General features: G+C 39.0%; 1 protein-coding gene across 1 annotated transcript in view; it reads right to left on the bottom strand.

The window, feature by feature from the left end:
* Positions 1 to 1,855: 1,855 nt before the first annotated feature.
* HDGFL3 (HDGF like 3) overlaps positions 1,856 to 10,523 on the bottom strand; it is a 180,566-nt gene continuing 171,898 nt past the window's right edge. The window contains exon 7 of the mRNA XM_053717419.1: positions 1,856 to 7,486. The gene's annotated coding sequence lies outside the window, so the exon portion shown is untranslated. The remainder of the gene's footprint in view (positions 7,487 to 10,523) is intronic.

Genomic DNA, 10,523 nt, shown 5'->3' with positions numbered 1-10,523 from the left:
GCCAGTACTAAAATAAAAGCTATATTTGGGCTTTTTTTTTAAAAAAGAAAAGGCATATTTACATATGCTGCTCTGTAGGACCCCCCTTTAGCCCCCAAACTGACTGATCCCCCACCAAACAGCTCTCTAACTCTCCCCCTGTCTTAATGGCCGCCATCTTGGGTACTGGCAGCTGTCTGCCAGTACCCAGTTTAGAATAAAATTGGTGATTTTTAAATTTTTCCCCTTTTCTGTAGTGTAGCACCCTGCCCCACCCCCTCCTAGATACCTTCGATTTATATTTTTTTTACCATTAAAATACCGCTTTCTAAAAATTTTATACAGTTATATTTTCTGTAGTGTAGAGTTCCCACCCGCTCCCGCCCCGTGCACGCGCCCGCCCGCCGCCCCCCGTGCACGCGCGCGCGTCCGTGCGCGCCCCCATCGGCTCTGCCCCCGATCCCGCCCCCCTCTACATTACCCGGCCCATCGATGGCCGCCCACCCGCCTCCCAAGTCGGCTCCCACCCACCAACGATACCGGCCATCGATGTCCGGTGCAGAGAGGGCCACAGAGTGGCTCTCTCTGCATCGGATGGCCATCTAGCGTTATTGCAGGATGCCTCCATATCGAGGCATCACTGCAATAACCGGAAAGCAGCTGGAAGCGAGCAGGATCGCTTCCAGCTGCTTTCCACACCGAGGACGTGCAGGGTACGTCCTCAGGCGTTAACTGCCTTTTTTTTGAGGACGTGCCCTGCACGTCCTCGGTCATTAAGGCGTTAAAGGGACACTGATTCCAATTTTTTTTTTCTTTCATGATTCAGAAAGAGCATGCAATTTGAAGCAATTTTCTAATTTACTCCTATTATCAAATTTTCTTCGTTCTCTTGCTATCTTTATTTGAAAAAGAATGCATCTAAGCTTTTTTTGGTTCAGAAATATGGATAGAACTTTTTTATTGGTGGATGAATTTATCCACCAATCAGCAAGAACAACCCAGGTTGTTAACCAAAAATGGGCCGGCATCTAAACTTACATTCTTGCTTTTCAAATAAATATACCAAGAGAATGAAGAAAATGTGATAATATGCATGCTCTGTCTGAATCAAGAAAGAAAAAAATTGGGTTCAGTGTCCCTTTAAGTTCAGTAGGAATTCAAATAACCCTCATATTCCTAAATTACCCCATGGAGCTAATACCCTAAGACTAGCAGTTGTCAACCTAAAGCCTGTGTGTGGTTTGTCATGGCATAGGATAGGGCTGCCAGATGAGTGCTGTAGTCCACCCTTAGCACCACATGCAGCTGCTTGACTGCTCATAGGGAACTGAAAGGCACCTGACCGGCAGACCTAGCACAGCAGCCTCAACCCTGCAGGGACCAAGACGTCAGTGGCATTCAGACTGAGACAATAAGGTAAGCAAAGGGTTTTAGAGCCAGTCAGGGGTGTGATGTGGGCATGGGTATAACAAAGGGATTTTAAACCTGTCCCCATGCCTCTCTAACAGGCCAGATTTTCAGGATTACCATGGGTGAGAGCAGGTTAATAACCATATTTACTAATTAGCTGATTATTTGGGTTTGGAGCTGACAGAGGAGTTGCGGGGCAAAATATATTATCTGAGATGTATTTTGGGTATGAGGCTGAAAGGGGGGAGTTGCAGGGTATAAGGTATCTGTTTCGTGATCTGATTTAAAAAAAAAAAAAAGACAGACTGTAACAACAGGGCACATCATAGCCTTACTTTAGCACAGCTCTCATAAAGGATTGCCCACTCCTACACTACCTCATGATTTAGCTCAATAGGACAACAATGTTTAGATTCCTTTTAACAATATAATATTGTATTGTTTATAATGATTACCAACTCAAATCTTTACAGAACGTTTCCTTTAATATTGGAGTTACATACATTGTAAATGAAGTCAGATGTGACCTGTTTCCTACTTAACAACCTTTTTAACCTTACATTTCATTACACATCAAGATCACTTATTTTGTAAAAACAGCAATACAACTTACACAGTAACTATTTCCACTACAGATATTAAAAATTGCAAAAATGTTTTTACATAAACACAGAATGAGGAAAATTATGCAAAATAAAGCTATTCACTGAAATGCAAAAATATAATTTGAAGTATAAGCAGAATCGTTTAACCAGTTTGCTAATTTATTAATTTAGCCACAATTATTCTGAATATTTAACATTTTACCAGGAACTTTATGAGATGTAAATTAATATTCTGAAAAGAGTAAAAACATGATTAGGTATTGTATGTGTTTCTTTTTACCTTTCCCCATTCTTAATAAGCAGTGTACCTAAAAAAAATGATGTATATAGATCTGCAATAAATACCAGTGCGTTTTCTATCTACTGGCAAATGTAGAAAACTATGCATAAAATACCTAGTGGAATTCCCCAATAGTCCCTTGTAGCTGTATGGTGACAGTATATTGCTTCAAATGAATATGAGGAAACTACTGGGAAGATATAAAGCAAACTGATAATCACAGGATAAGGGAAAAAGGTCTTAAAACTATAGCAAATACTTATGAGAGAGATATTTAAATAATTTTAATATGCATCGTAGGTGTTAGTAATTAAGCACATGAAAATCTATGCATACACAATAAATGTTTTCAAAACTGTTATTTTGTTAGCAACATAAAGTATACGCCCCAATCTGTCTGAGAAGAGTGAAAAGCACAATACACATAAGCAAACTTCAGTATTGTTTTTTTTTTAACTAAGATTAAGGGCATGATTTATCAATCTGCGATTGCACAATTTCCCAAATTTATCATTGCACAAACGAACGCTTGTGCAATGCTGCCCCTACCCTCGTGCAACCAATTGCGTGAGAGTAGGGCTTGTCAATCACCCTGGTCGAATTAATCCGGGTGATTTTCATCCGTTAACTTCAGTAAATATTGGTTGCAGGCTCGCTCATTTGATCCTGCATTTGCCTCGTGATAAATCTAGCGCTAAATATTTTATGGCAGCTTTAATTTTGAGTTTAGAATTCTCAGGCAATGGTAACGTCCTGTCAGACATTGAATAATATATGCATAGGTCATCCTATACCATTTTTATTTTATTAAACTTTTTAGCATGAAAATAATCATACTTCTTTACAACAGACACAGGAGTGAATAATAAGCCCCATTCTCTTACTAACAAGCTCCATACAGGATATGCTGGTTCCTGGCAAGCAAACGTACCCTGTTCACAAGTGCACGGCTATTGCCAATGCAGATTTTATCACTGATACAGTGAGGGAACAATAGGAAATGGCTAACCATTGATAAGCCACTGGGAGCAGCAGTGAAACGTTCGATGCCGTGTAGTATCAATACATTTGCAATATTATTTTATTCTTCCCACATTTTCTTGCAATTTACCTCTGGGTTTTCCAAATTTTGTGAGAATTTTGAAGTGCATACTCCAGATGTCAGAAGCCTAAGCCGGTACACATTGTACAAAACGACTGCTTGTCATAGTTAATTTAAATTTGTTCCTGACTTCCCATGGTGGGTGCGTAGCTTTTAACAGGGTATGTGCAGAGATACATTTAAAAGCTTTTACAAACAGTTATTTTTTATGCACACATACCTTTTCCAGTGATTACATGTACTAAGTATACGTAAAAATTATGATTTTTCAGTCCTTTGAAGAAGCTCCAAAGAAAATGCGGCTAAACCGAATTCCAAAATCCTACATGCACATTATATATTAAACTTGCAATGTCTATTTGTGAGGAATATACAAGACGCACTTACTTTTTCTCTTTAGTTTTTTTGTGTGTGATATTTCCTCATAGGTTCTTCACATTTGGCCTTAGGTGAAAAAGGTTACATGATGTCTATCTACAAAATGAAACATCTTCTATATGTATGTGTGTGTATATACTGTATATATAATGAATGGCGTGCACAGGAGGTGAGTGTTATTTAAGTCTCTGTTATTGTATGGTATTGTTGTTGGTCTGAAGATGGGGATAAGACCCCGAAAACATCACTTGGGATGTGCCCTTCCTTCTTGGAACTTATATACATTTTACTGTCTCAAATGCATTTTATTTTTAATCTTTAAAATTAGCCATAACTCAGGTAGTCTTGGGGATAACAAAGAATATGTTTATCTGTGTGGCTGCTACTTAATTTTCAAGGCACAGAACCAACAATTCATTTGAGATACTTGATAAAGACCTTTTTTCTTTTGAGTGCCATCACCTTGGTCTACAGTTATGTCTTATATCATGTCATAAAGTTCCTGTTAAAAATTCTTTAGAACAAGTAAAATAAATGTAAAGGAAAATAAGTAAAATATATATTAACAAAAAGTTGCATAAAAATAAATAAAATCTATCATCACCATAGCAACAGTACCGATCACATAAAGTATGGAATGCTTAAATTTGGTCTAAATGTATTTTTAGCAAAGTAGAAAACCCCTAATTTACTTTTTAGATCACTTACTATCTACAGAGGTTTACAGTGTAAGTGATATAGTTATTTTCATAAATTTCAGTACATCCTATGTTTTACACTCCTCTTCACCACTAACAACGCATTCTATGGAGCCGATTTATCACGTCCCAAATGGGGCCGTATCCATCTGTTTCTGCATGAGCCTTCAGGCTCGTCGGAAACAGGAGTCAAGAAGTAGTGGTCTTAAGACTGCTGCTCCTTAACTCGTCCGCCACCTCTGAGGCGGCGGACAGCAATCCGCCCGATCGCATATGATTGGGTTGATTGACCCCCCTGCTAGTGGCCGATTGGTCGCGAATCTGCATGGGGCGGCATTGCACAAGCATTTCACTAGAACTGCTTTTGCAATGATCAATGCCGACTTTGAATGCCGTCAGCATTTATCAATGTGCGGCTGCACTTTGATAAATCGTCCCCCAGGTGTTACACTCCTCTCCACAGCTAACAACACATTCTACATGTTACAGTCCTTTTCACAGCTAACAACGCATTCTACATGTTCCTCGCCATAGCTAACAACGTATTCTACGTGTTACAGTCCTTTTCACAGCTAACGCATTCTACGTGTTCCTCACCTCTACACAGCTAACAATGCATTCTACATGTTACACTCTCCACTCCTCTCCACAGATAACGCATTCTACATGTTCCTCTCCTTTCCATAGCTAACAACACATTCTATGTGTTACACTCCTTTTCACAACTAACTACGCATTTTCTGTGTTATACTCTTCTCCGCAGTTAACGCATTCTACGTGTTAGTCCTTTTCCCAGCTAACCCATTCTACATGTTCCTCACCACTCTACAGCTAACAACGCATTCTGTGTATTACAGTCCTCTACACAGCTAACAAAGCATTCTGTGTATTACAGTCCTCTACACAGCTAACAACGCATTCTGTGTATTACAGTCCTCTCCACAGGCTACAACAGATTCTACATGTTACACTCCTCTTCACAGCCAACAACGCATTCTATATGTTACGGTTCTCTTTACAGCTAAAACACATTCTAAGTGTTACACTCCTCTTTACAGCTAACAACGCATTCTACATGTTACGGTCCTCTTCACAGCTAAGAACTCATAAGCATTACAGTCCTCTTTACAGCTAAGAACACATTATAAGTGTTACACTCCTCTTTACAGCTAACAACGCATTCTACATGTTACGGTCCTCTTCACAGCTAACAACACATTCTAAGTGTTACGGTCCTCTTCACAGCTAAGAATGCATCTAACGTGTTACAGACGTCTTCACATTCTACGTATTAAAGGATGATTAACAGCGAACAAAACATTCTTTGTGTTGCTGCGAGCTTCACTGTAGACAGCATGTTCATTTATAGTCCTGTTAACAGACGAGAATGCATCTGCCTTGTAACAGTAGTACTCTCCTTACTATATAGTCTTTTGTGGCTTGCTTTATATTCTAAGCTTTACAGTCCTCTTCACAGATTTGAATGCATTGTATTTGTTACAGTCCTATTAGCAGAAACACTAAGGCTTCCTTACCATTACAATTCTTTGCTTTTACATTTTTATTTTTTTGGTAGAAAAAATGTTTAAACTTTATGTCTTTCAATGTCTTTAAATTTGAACAGTAAAAACAACATGTTTTCTTGGCATGTTAATATAGCAAGCTACCAAGTTCCCTTTTTCAGATCTATGTTCTTTCTGCTGATGCTAAATGATGTATGTATATATAGTTTTTCTTTAGAAGCTCTATACTATTGTAGACAAAACACACAGATGCCTCCTTCCTATATCACATTTAGCTGCCATTTACTTTGAAGTGATAAACAATGTCATATAGAGGACAATAAAGGACAACTAACCCCTATATTACATTAAAGGGACACAGGAAGTATTTTTTTTACTTGTTGCATCTAAAAGAGGACATTTTAAACAGTTTTTTTTGTTTGTTTGTTTGTTTTTGTTGTTAAAGAGACATTCCTGTAATGAGTGTGGGGGGGAAACTATTTTTGTTGTAATGCTTGTTAGACGTGCCACTGCTCACCAATAAAGCTGTGGGAGTTCTGCTTATCAGCCAATGAGCAATCAGTACTAAATACCAGCTTCCTGTTAGCTTCAAAACCAATAAAAACATTTTTAACAACCTTTCTAACATGTTTAAATAGTGCTCTTTCATATGCACGATAGAAATTTGCAGCATTTCCTGTCCCTTAATATCTTGTCATAGGGTAATTCAGAAGTGTTTTTCTACTAATCTTTTATTAGTTTTTTAAAAATGCCAACATGTGTAAGAAAAATATCTAACTTAAATGTATTACAGAAAACTACAAACAGTTACAACTACAACTACATATTTAATAAAAGATTATTCTTGTTATTTGCGACCCATCATAAATGTTAACATTTTGCTCCAAAATCATTTTTATATTCAGGTCATGGTCAATTGTTGAATTAAACATTAACGTGTCATACATTACAATTATTTGGAATTTAATGGAAATATCAATCCCATTATAAAGGAATCTTAACCCCTTTCACTCATAGTGGTAGTGAATGAGATAAAAATTTGGAAATCATTTTGTTAAAGGAACATAAAATCAAAATTTCCAATGCACATTTTTTGTTTTTCTTCAGTACATTATGCTACATAGGAAAATTCTCACATGCTCTGTGACAACTTTTCTTGTATATTTGGCTACCCTAACACACATAGGTAAGCCTGAGTATTTCAATCTTGACTTTTATATCCCTTTAACAGTCTTGCCACTTTATCATTAAACATAAAACCTATTTACATCAAAGGCCTTTGGAGTTTTAGCCTGAAAATGGCAACTTCATGCAATGTGAAACGTTGTCCCTAAAAGGCAGGACAGTATGTGATAATGGCAAACATAACAAATAGGAATGCAAAATGAAAGGCAAACAAAGTTGACAATCTCTTGGTGGGGACAATGAAATGCATTAAGTCATAAAAAATCCAAGAATGCTACACAGCAAAATATGGTCCTCTTCCACCGGTATGCAGTACTTGGTTACATCTGTAACAAAATATAAATAAATAATCAGTATGTTTATTTATGGTAAACTTCAAAATGGTCATTATACAGTTAACTCCCCACTTGCTTCTTCACTCGTCTACCGTTTATTTTATTTTCTCTGTGACCCTTATGTTGTTGGGTTTTTTTGCTTCTGTTCCTGGCCATACTTTTTTGTTCCTACCTAGTCCTTAAACTGTATTAAAGTAACATTAAAGTCAAAATTAAATTCCCCAAAGGTCTAGATTACAAGCAGAGGTCAGACAGTGCAATTGTGTTGTAACATCGCTTCAACGCAATCAATAGGGCTTTTATATTTGTTCTTATAGTCCAAAGTTATTTTTAGGACTTGAGCGATAGTCTAGGGCACTGGTTTTCAGACCAGCCCTCAAGCCTTCCTAACAGGCCATATTTTCAGGATTACCTTGGGTGAGAACAGGTTAATAACCCTGTTTACTAATCATATTATTATTTCACTTGTGCTTCAGTTCAGATAACAATGCATGATTTACATGTCAAACATGGCATTCTAGGAAAAAAAAGGAAATTATTTCAACAGTAACAAATCAATCATATAAAATAAAAAGTTTAATTAGATGTACAGATAAGAATTATATTTATGTCATACACTGTATATGTGGAAAATAGTACGTGGTGGAGTCTGGATTATGGAGCTTATTTGGTCCATCGAAAAACATAATTTATGCTTACCTGATAAATTTATTTCTCTTGTAGTGTATCCAGTCCACGGATCATCCATTACTTGTGGGATATTCTCCTTCCCAACAGGAAGTTGCAAGAGGATCACCCACAGCAGAGCTGCTATATAGCTCCTCCCCTCACTGCCATATTCAGTCATTCGACCGAAACAAGCCGAGAAAGGAGAAACCATAGGGTGCAGTGGTGACTGTAGTTTAATTAAAATTTAGACCTACCTGAAAAGGACAGGGCGGGCCGTGGACTGGATACACTACAAGAGAAATAAATTTATCAGGTAAGCATAAATTATGTTTTCTCTTGTTAAGTGTATCCAGTCCACGGATCATCCATTACTTGTGGGATACCAATACCAAAGCTAAAGTACACGGATGATGGGAGGGACAAGGCAGGAACTTAAACGGAAGGAACCACTGCCTGTAGAACTTTTCTCCCAAAAACAGCCTCCGAAGAAGCAAAAGTATCAAATTTGGAAAAAGTATGAAGGGAAGACCAAGTTGCAGACTTGCAAATCTGTTCAACAGAGGCCTCATTTTTAAAGGCCCAGGTGGAAGCCACAGCTCTAGTAGAATGAGCTGTAATCCTTTCAGGAGCAGTCTCATAGGCTAAACGGATTATACTCCGAAGTCCAGAGTAAACAACAAACAGGTTAGATGTTTGGCGAAAATCTTTAGTAGCCTGTAAGTAAAACTTCAAGGCACGGACTACGTCTAGATTATGCAAAAGACGTTCCTTCTTTGAAGAAGGATTAGGACATAATGATGGAACAACAATCTCTTGATTGATATTCTTGTTAGAAACCACCTTAGGTAAAAACCCAGGTTTTGTACGCAGAACAACTTTATCTGAATGAAAGATCAGATAAGGAGAATCACAATGTAAGGCAGATAACTCCGAGACTCTTCAAACCGAGGAAATAGCCATCAGAAAAAGAACTTTCCATGAAAGAAGTTTGATATCAATAGAATGAAGGGGTTCAAACGGAACCCCTTGAAGAACTTTAAGAACCAAGTTTAAGCTCCATGGAGGAGCAACAGGTTTAAACACAGGCTTAATTCTAACTAAAGCCTGACAAAATGCCTGAAAGTCTGGAACTTCTGCCAGACACTTGTGTAAAAGAATAGACAGAGCAGAAATCTGTCCCTTTAAAGAACTAGCTGATAATCCTTTGTCCAAACCCTCTTGGAGGAAGGACAATATCCTAGGAATCCTAACCCTACTCCATGAGTAATTCTTGGATTCACACCAATGAAGATATTTACGCCATATCTTGTGGTAAATTTTCCTGGTGACAGGCTTTCGTGCCTGTATTAAGGTATCAATTACTGACTCAGAGAAGCCACGCTTTGATAGGATCAAGCGTTCAATCTCCATGCAGTCAGTCTCAGAGAAAGTAGATTCGGATGATTGAAAGGACCTTGTATTAGAAGGTCTTGTCTCAGAGGCAGAGTCCATGGTGGAAAGGATGACATGTCCACTAGGTCTGCATACCAGGTCCTGCGTGGCCACGCAGGCGCTATCAATATCACCGATGCTCTTTCCTGTTTGATTTTGGCAATCAGACGAGGGAGCAGAGGAAACGGTGGAAACACATAAGCCAGGTTGAAGAACCAAGGTGCTGCTAGAGCATCTATCAGTGCCGCTTCTGGGTCCCTAGACCTGGATCCGTAACAAGGAAGCTTGGCGTTCTGGCGAGACGCCATGAGATCCAATTCTGGTTTGCCCCAACGGAGAACCAATTGAGCAAACACCTCCGGATGGAGTTCCCATTCCCCCGGATGAAAAGTCTGATGACTTAGAAAATCCGCCTCCCAGTTCTCTACACCTAGGATATGGATCGCTGACAGGTGGCAAGAGTGAGTCTCTGCCCAGCGAATTATCTTGGAGACTTCTGACATCGCTAGGGAACTCCTGGTTCCCCCTTGATGGTTGATGTAAGCCACAGTCGTGATGTTGTCCGACTGAAATCTGATGAACCTCAGTATTGCTAGCTGAGGCCAAGCCAGAAGAGCATTGAATATTGCTCTTAACTCCAGAATATTTATTGGGAGGAGTTTCTCCTCCTGAGTCCATGAACCCTGAGCCTTCAGGGAGTTCCAGACTGCACCCCAACCTAGAAGGCTGGCATCTGTTGTTACAATTGTCCAATCTGGTCTGCGAAAGGTCATACCCTTGGACAGATGGGCCCGAGATAACCACCAGAGAAGAGAATCTCTGGTTTCCTGATCCAGATTTAGTAGAGGGGACAAATCTGTGTAATCCCCATTCCACTGACTGAGCATGCATAATTGCAGCGGTCTGAGATGCAGGCGCGCGAATGGCA

Source organism: Bombina bombina, chromosome 6 (genome assembly GCF_027579735.1).
Source record: "Bombina bombina isolate aBomBom1 chromosome 6, aBomBom1.pri, whole genome shotgun sequence".
In the NCBI taxonomy this organism is placed as follows: Eukaryota; Metazoa; Chordata; class Amphibia; order Anura; family Bombinatoridae; genus Bombina; species Bombina bombina.
The sequence above is the reverse complement of the archived record's forward strand: the minus strand, read 5'-3'. Positions and strand labels throughout refer to the sequence as shown.